This window comes from Mytilus edulis, chromosome 14 (assembly GCF_963676685.1).
Source record: "Mytilus edulis chromosome 14, xbMytEdul2.2, whole genome shotgun sequence".
Classification (NCBI taxonomy): Eukaryota; Metazoa; Mollusca; class Bivalvia; order Mytilida; family Mytilidae; genus Mytilus; species Mytilus edulis.
Window position 1 is genome coordinate 61,026,629 of NC_092357.1, and position 9,951 is coordinate 61,036,579.

Sequence of the window (9,951 nt, forward strand, 5' to 3'; positions counted from 1 at the left end):
TTATGATTGGAGTTCAAACTGGTAAATTGTTTCTTTTGTTGACTAGTATATATTTGAAGGTTTTGTAAAAAGTAAATATAAAACGTTTGACTGGCAGGTTTTAATAATTCCTGTAGACACACAAGATTATTCGAGGTCTTTAAAAATCTACTATCATGACTATTGTTACTCTCTTAAAGATCTCTTATCTTAGTGATAAAATCAAAAGTGCACTTGACATTAAAATTTCAACCGTTTCGGAAGTTTTCTAATTCTATCAAAGGCCATCAAAACAGTCTCGTAAATATGTAAAAATACTTATTTGATGATTAAAAAAGTTATATGCTAAACGTCAATGAGACAGTAAGAAAAAATATAAAAAAGAGGTATTTTTTCCAATGTGATAATTTGGAGGAAAACAATGGGATTTCGATTTTGAACATTATCAGACGAAACATTTCAGAACTAAACAAAATTAATTCCAAAAAAAATAAACCCACAACATGAGAAATTAGTTGTAAATCTTTTTAGGAATGTTTCAAGAGAAGTTTACTGTATATTAACTCACATGGACTAAAGGTGAAATACGAAGATTTGAATTGTTTCGTTGTTAAGGATACTTAGTATATTCATGTGACATACACTTAGAAGATATTAAATTACGTTTTCGTCTTTGTTATGAATGTTGATATTTGGTTCAGGTAAGATTATGATTTTTGATTAAGATTTTGTATATATTTTTGATGTATTGCATTCGAACGCTTCATTATTATCTTCTAGTGATTTGACTATATTGACTTAAAATTTATTCAAAAATGTTTGTCCTGATAAGCATTTAGGGAAAATACATGTATGGTCATGCATTGTAATAGTAATAACATATAAATATCAGCAATACATTATTTGATAATTGTTTTAAACATGTTAAAACAATTGATTTTATTTGAGCAGACAAATATAATACGTTAGAATTTTGTTTAAATAGTAAAACTGCTTCAATTATAAATTATCGATCGTATCTATACAAATGTAATACGGGCAAGGTCAAAAATGCTATTGATATGTTATACTGAACTAACCAAGTATTGCACCATTTTTTAAGATTAACTGTTTTTAAATGCTGACAGCACAATTCTTTGGACTTCTTTAAGCATTTACATTAATGTCTGCATGAAGTTAATGGTTTTTTACTCTTCAATAAAAATTGGAAAATTGCAATTAGTATAATATAAAGATTTGATATAAAATAGAAGATGTGGTATGATTGTCAATGAGACAACTCTCCAAAAGAGACCAAAATGACACATAAATTATCAACTATATGTCACTGTACGGCCTTCCATAATGAGTAAAGCCCATACCGCATAAACAGCTATAAAAGATACCGAAATGACAATGTTAATCAATTCAAACAAGAAAACCAACGGCCTCATATATTTTTTAAAAAATGAACAAAAAACAAATATGTAACACATAAACAAACGACAACCACTGAATTACAGGCTCCTGACTTCCTGGACAGGCAGATACATACATAAGGTTGCGGGATTAAACATGTTAGTATGTATCTGGTTATAAAAGCAAAGTTAAAATGCTTTTGATCTGTTATAATGAACAAAGTAAGAGTTGCACCATTTTTTTTTATTGTTAACGATTAATTGTCTTTCCATAGTGACTGTGCAATTGGATTGTCTTTCATCATGTAACTTAAGATTTTGAGCATATACATCTAAGCTATCTTACAATCAGTATTCATTTTTTTTTTTAATAAATCGGTAGAATTGATGCATCAACAGCAATCAATATATTGGTGTTAAGTGTTGTCTAGTATTTCGGTGAAACCAAGTGTTGGTGGTTAGTGTTTTCGGAAGGGTCAGGTGTTGGAGGTAAGTATTTTGGTGTAGTCGGCTGTTGGAACTCAACGTTGTTGGCGGAATCGTGTGTTGGTAGCAAATGTTTTCCACGGAATCGAATTCGTGTGGCTAGTGTTGTCGGCGGAGTTGGGTCTTGGTCGTTATTATTGTCGATGGAGTCAGGTGTTGGTCGGCAACGTAGTCGACGGAGTCAGGTGTTGGTGGTAAGTGTTGTCGGGTGTTGGTGGTAAGTGTTGTCCGATGAGTCGGGTGTTGGAGGTTATTGCAGTCGGCGGAATCGGGTTTTGGTTTTTAGTGTTGTCGAATGAGTCGGGTGTTGGAGGTTAGTGTCTACGACGGAGTCCGATGTTGGTGGTTAGTGTTGGCGTTGGAGTCTGGTGGTTATTATAGTTCAATTTCGGTATTCCATTTTATTCATGTTGTTGTAGTTTTTAATTATTGAATTATTTATCGATACTTTGTAAACTTAGCTTTGTAACGAATAAACTCAAAAAAGAATGACATATGCTCAAAAATCGCTCAAATCAGTTCTGAGGTTTACGTATTATGGACTCATTCATTTCCATAGGTATCAATTTCCTACGTTCGAGGAAAACTTGCATGTTCCTGGAGATTTGATGTCGCGGTTTTAGCAATTTCTCCATGCAAAGCCTATGACAAATTTGTATTTTTTTTATTTTTTTCTTCATTTCAATTCGGGGTTCACTTGTACAACGAAATTAACGAAAATTGATATCCAACAACTAATAACGAATCCAAAGTTTACAAATATGCTTAGCATTATTCTTATCTGTTTTAATTAGAAAACGATTTTTAATGGCAATATGGTATTGATCTCCGTTTTTTGTGAAAATCGACAAAAAAGATTACCAACCCAATAGCGTCCTTTTTTATACAATAAAATTTACGATAAAAATTGGTCGTAAGTTATACTAAAATGTTCATGACTTATGAATACTTTTTTTCTCGTAGAATGTTTGTGAAATTGGTGGCAGCATTCTAATTTATTCTACTAAACTAATACAGATGTACAGAGCTATAAACCTATACTAGTAGGGTTCTGGTATCCTGGTCCTGTTGCGAGCGACTATATCAAATTACTGTTTATTTCACAGGTTGTGGTCTATATTGCGGTCTGTGATTTCATTCAAAAACAAATTCAACAATTTGGATTTAAAAAATGTACAAAATTAATTGCAGGATAAAAACAATAACTATTTATTGTCTTTTAATATCAGCTTAGCAACTTTATGTGTACTCACCTCGAAGCAGGAGTAATAGCTCGCATTACAACTAGTTTTACATTTTCTTCAATATAAATTAAAACATATTACAGGTTTCACCATGGCTACTGGTACAAGTCTTTGTGGTCCTTGTTCAGAGCGACATATAACCAAAGCATCAAAACACTGGTGCTCGGAGTGTGAAGAAGCCATTTGTGATGACTGCAAAGAACATCATAAAGTACTCAAAGCCACACGAAGTCACGAACTTAAACCAATTGACAAGTACTAATCTCTTCCGTCTTTTATAACTGATATTCAGCAGGCATGCGCCTATCACAATGAAAAGTATCAACAATACTGCGTTGCGCATGCGTTACCTATTTGTTTCAAATGCATTAAAGAACACCAGAAATGCAACGTCATTCCTCTTGACGAAGTCACCAATAACGCTAAGACATCTGGGCACTTTCAAGATTTACAATCAAGACTGATAGACCTATTACACAACATTGATAGAATTAAGAAGGACCGAAAGGCTAATTTGAAAAGTATTGAAGAAAGAAAGGATGGACAACTTGCAGAAATTAAACAAATAAGAAATCAAATAAACAAACATTTAGACAAACTTGAAAAAGAAATAAAACAAGATCTTGAGAAAAAAGAGGGTCAATGCAAGGAGTTTATTCAGAGTATTCTATCATCAGTTAAAGAAAAGAAAATCTTGATTAAAGAATACAAGAACAATCTCCAAAGCACAAAACAACATGCTTCCAATCTTCAAACATTTCTAGTAATGAGAGATATTGAAGTGAAGGTTTTTGAAAATGAACAGTTTTTGCAGTCGCTGATAGAAACTAAACAAATCGATCAGGTCGATCTGGTTATTAAAGTTGATTCTGAGTTGCTTAGTCTCTCGAACAGTTTGAAGACTTTTGGATCAATTGAAATTAAAAAGACGTCGAGCACCATTAATTTAATCAGAATGAAAGACAAACAAGCACAGTTGCAAGTAACACCAACGAAGACCATAGACAACTTGCAGATGATTCTACAAAAGAAAATTACAACAAGAGGGGTGAATATTAGAGGTTGTTGCATGTCAGTGAAGGGCGAATATTTGTTCAGTGATCACTACTCAAGAAAAACTCTTTCTGTTATTGCATCAGATGGTACATTCAAATATAACATGTTCCTTGGTCCTAGTTATGGCTTTGACATGATATTAATCGATGATAAAACTGTCGCTGTCACATCTGGAGATTCAAATGAGCACATTGGAATTGACATAATCGACACCGAGAGCCGAAAGAAAATAAAATTCATTAGCCTTCCTGGTCGAACCTACGGAATCAAACGTGATCAAAGAGGGACGAAAGATACCAAAGGGACAGTCAAACTCATAAATCTAAAACAAACTGACAACGCCATGGCTAAAAATAAAAAAGACAAACAGAAAAACAATAGTACACACGACACAACATAGAAAACTAAAGAATAAACAACACGAACCCCACCAAAAACTAGGGGTGATCTCAGGTGCTCCGGAAGGGTAAGCAGATCCTGCTCCACATGTGGCACCCGTCGTGTTGCTTAAGTGATTACAAATCCGGTAAATAGTCTAATTCGGTAGGTCATATTCATGAAAGGGAAGGGGATTGTAGTTACGACGTAAGGAACATATCCGATATCATTTGTGAAACGGTTATTCCATAACGGTCAACCAACTCGTGATGGCGTCCGTAAAATTTACGAAGGGATGATTTCAACTTCACCATTTGGAACTCTTGGTTTAATAGCTTCCTTGTGAGCAGCAAACCTCTATCAAGAAAATCATGATAGGAAATGCAAGCACGGGAATATCGTATCAATTGGGAGATATATACCCCGTATGCAGGTGCTGCTGGAATGTTGCTACTAAGAAATGGAAAGTTCACAATTGGAAAGCTGAAATCATCTCTTTTGTCGTAAAGTTTTGTTTTCAACCGACCCTCATTGTCAATTTCTAGATGTAAGTCAAGATATGAAGCCGACTTAACTGTATCTGTAGTATCCTTTATCTCTAGTTCGATTGGATAGATGCGTTCCACATAGTCACCAAATTTTGAATTGTTTAGTGAAAGAACATCATCTATATAGCGGAAAGTAGAGTTAAAGGATATTGCTAACTTCTTATCTTTCTTCATAAGAAGTTCCTGCATGAAGTCAGCCTCATAATAATAAAGAAACAAGTCGGCGAGTAGAGGGGCACAGTTTGTTCCCATTGGAATGCCGACAGTCTGTTGAAAAACACGTCCTCCGAACGTAACAAATATGTTGTCAATCAAGAAATCAAGCATCTTGATAATATCAGTTTCAGAGAATTTTTTGTTTGAATCAGAGTGATTCTTTACAAAGTAGGATTTATCCCTCCCTAAGACAAGATACTTGTATCTACGTTGGCCATTCTTTTTTATGAAACAAAGTAATATCAACTTTTTCAATTTGTCTTTTAGTTTGGAATGTGGAATACTTGTGTACAGGGTAGAAAAGTCAAATGTTTTAATACTGTTACAAGATGAAAGAGAGTTAGATTGTATGTACTCTAAAAGATCTTTTGAATTTTTAAGTATCCACATCTGATTCACGCCACCTCTGGAATAGGCAGTTTCACAATAACTTTGAAGCCCGTCTTTGATTGCTGATAAAATAGATGTTAATAATTTAGAAAGAGGTTTCGTGGAGCACTTGGAAGACCCAGCAATATACCGTTGTTTGTAAGGACACTTATGTAGTTTAGGTATCCAATACAGTGATGGAAGATCCAGTTCTTCATCTTTGGTTGAAATTCCAAAGGAACATAGAACAGACCTATGATTATCCAGGATTTCCTCTTTGGTAAGTGTCGTGAGGGTATATGTTGAGTTACCAAGTGAATTGTCAATACCTAATTCGTTTATCAAGCAGTTGATGTAGTGACTTTTACACACAAAAACGATGTTATTTGGGGCTTTATCTGCAGGGACAACAACATATTTGTCATGGAGGTCGGATAGGTGTTTTGCAACATTTGGGTCTTTAAAGATTGACGTAGCATGGGCATTGATGGACCCATTCAGTTTCTTAATTCTGATTTGTATCAACGACCTCACTGCCTTAATCCATTCGGAGAGAGTGTCTACGTCTTCCTTCTCGCGCTTAGCCCATTGCCTGGCATAATCCTCGACTGAATCCATCAAAATTTTAAAGTTGTATTTCCAATTGATGGATTTAGGCTCACGATATTTGGGACCTTTCGATAACACATTTCGTAGAGAAGTGTTATTAACAATGTTAAGGTCACCGGTAATAACGTGGCCAGCAGGATTATATGTGAATTTGGAACAAGCACAAGTGCAATCAGGAGGTTTAGACTTGAAGTCGTCAATATCGAGATCCTGCAAAACGCGTTTGTAATTGAAAATTTTAGTTGCAATAGGTTTGGTATAGGTATAAGAAATTATTGGTACAGACTCGCTGTTTGTCTGTGTTTGCGAACGTGGTATATATAAAGTAAACACTTTGAATTATACTTCTTCTCGTGTGATCAGTTGCAATTTATCGGTATCTTCTTATGTATCTGTATTCGACAACAAGATATACTACACTGACTGGTCTGATGACAGTGTAGTTTGTTGTGACCGTAATGGATCACGTATTTGGAATTTTAAAGATACTTCAGTTTTGAAATATCCGAGCGGCATCACTGTAGATAATGACGGTAACGCGTTTGTTGTCGGAAGATCGTCGGCGAGTGTGGTCTTTATATCAAACAATGGAAAAGACCACAGACAAATTCTGACATACAAAGATGGTCTACGTCTTCCGTCTGCCATTTTCTTTGATAAACAAACCAGGAAACTTCTTGTTGCGAACAAAGACGAAACTGCTTTCCTTTATTCCTTTACAATTTAACTTAAATGAATGAAATAGACCAATTTATATTTACATTTTCTTGCTTTTTTATAGATTAACTTTATACAAAAAAAAATGAATTCTTCGAAATGCTAATGATTTCTATCCAAGGAATAGATAAGCTTAGTCAAAATTGGTCAAAACATTCAGGATTTTTTGGTCCTAAATGCTCTTCAATAATAGTACTTTGTAACGTTTGGTCAATTAATTATTTGATTTCGAGTTGTTTGTTGTAGACAAAAAGGTCGTTCTAGTGTACAAAATTTGAATCTTGGTATTGCAACGTAAATGGGTTTTCGTGTGTAAACGTATTTTTCATTCATAATCTGTCTCATGACATTATACCCCGTTAGCTCAGCCGTTTACGTTACTGGTAGAGAGGGTTCGGCCTGTGCTTTCGCTCCAGGACTTCTGACAGCATACTGACAATACAACGAAACAATAAATTCAATAAGTGACAGTCATATGAAACCTAAAATATGACAGTGATGACGATTTGCCAAGCAATGTATTTGCTCATATAACAAATGACCAAAATTCATAAAACAGTTTCATATTTAATAGACAAAGACAATATAAATACATAAATATCGCGGTATCTCCATGTGAAAATATCAATTCAGAATTTCAATACATTGTCGAACTTCCCCTTTTTTTTTAGAACAAACGATGCGGTGAAAAATACCCATTACAAGTTTACCAATTCAAAGAAGCGTTTGGCCTAAGTGCTATCTAATGGAATAAAATAATATAATACTAGAATTTTGAGGTGTCCGTTTTCTTAAAATATTGAGAGCTGTACACTAGTCGTCTTTAACTAAAATATTATCCAATCAATCAAGCTGTGACGTCAACCTTCCGAGACAAAAAAAAATATACCCACTGGTTCCCACCGACTTTGTTAGACTAGATCATGAATCACATTATTCTATGACTAGGGAACAAAAATCGATCCAGTAAAAAAAAACATCGCATTTCTCTATACCCGTTTAATTTTCAATCCAACCAGAGCAATGTCTGAAAACGTTTTTCAATATCATTGACCAGTTCAAGATCCAAAACTAAAACATGCGATAATACAAAATTCTATTTCAGAGCAAGGCACGAACAATTCCGTAGATTGACGACCGTTACTCCAAAATACCCCTCGGATTAGCCATCTGTTTAAATATCGCTATCAAAATGAACTCCTTCTCTTTATAAACCCGAAATCATAAAATCTCTAGCTAGTGTACAATTCCCTCTATTTATTCTGAAACGGAAACGTAATTTAATATTTTAGAACTGTTTGACTACAAGACCGAAAAGAAATATATCAAATGAGAAGAAATAAATATTTATGTCAAACATCAAAATACAAAATAAAATGAAATTTTAAAGTACAACTTACCAGTACGAAGGTTTTCCCCAATCTAAAGAAATACTGCCCTGACGAGGTTTAAATATCCAAGTCTGGACATTGAGTTCAAGCACGAGATAAACGATCCCCGCGAAAAAATGACCGGACAACTATAGTTATATATAGTATCTAAAAATAGAAAAAGGGGAAATTACGATGACCCACAAACGTTACAACGATTAGTTTATTGGTGAAATCTTATGATATTCGAAGATAAAACTCCTTGTCCTTTTTTTACAAAAAAAATCACATTAATGTTATCTAAAATGACTTTTACGGTAAAAGTTTACTGCAATTCTAATCAGACTAAAAACAGGCCATGCATACAATTATCTGACAACACTCTCCATCCGACTTTTCTGTTCTTCGGCTTATACAATCAGACAATACAATGTCAAGCTTCAATTTTGTGAAGATGTGTATTAATCGAAAAAAAACACAGAGTGATGCTCGTGGCCAAAATATTTGAAATCCAAAGCTTATATAAAAAATGAAGAGCTATAATCCAAAAGGTCCAAAAAGTATAGTCAAATCCGTGAAAGGAATCAGAGCTTTGCATGAGGGAGATACATTCCTTAATTTATAATAATTTCTATCATTTTGTAACAGCAAATTTTAATAACACAAAACAAATCCGTATTGTCATGCCAGTACCGAAGTACTGGTTACTGGGCTGGTGATACCCTCGGGGACTAATAGTCCACCAGCAGAGGCATCGACCCAGTGATAGTAATAAAATTAACGGTATCAATTTTCTTGCACCAGATGCGCATTTCGACAATATATGTCTCTTCAGTGATGCTCGTGGCCAAAATATTTGAAATCCAAAGCTTATATAAAAAATGAAGAGCTATAATCCAAAAGGTCCAAAAAGTATAGTCAAATCCGTGAAAGGAATCAGAGCTTTGCATGAGGGAGATACTTTCCTTAATTTATAATAATTTCTATCATTTTGTAACAGCAAATTTTAATAACACAAAACAAATCCGTATTTTCATGCCAGTACCGAAGTACTGGCTACTGGGCTGGTGATACCATCGGGGACTAATAGTCCACCAGCAGAGGCATCAACCCAGTGATAGTAATAAAATTAACGGTATCAATTTTCTTGCACCAGATGCGCATTTCGACAATACATGTCTCTTCAGTGATGCTCGTGGCCAAAATATTTGAAATCCAAAGCTTATATAAAAAATGAAGAGCTATAATCCAAAAGGTCCAAAAAGTATAGTCAAATCCGTGAAAGGAATCAGAGCTTTGCATGAGGGAGATACATTCCTTAATTTATAATAATTTCTATCATTTTGTAACAGCAAATTTCGACAATACATGTCTCTTCAGTGATGCTCGTGGCCAAAATATTTGAAATCCAAAGCTTATATAAAAAATAGTCTAAAGAATAAATTATGAGTTTACAATTTTTTGTATCTCACCCTTCAAATATAGTCGAAGTGATAAACAATTATTTACAAATGTATTTGTTTTGATATTGTATCATATGAGAGATGATTTAAGGAAGTAAACCAGGTCGAAATTTTATCTC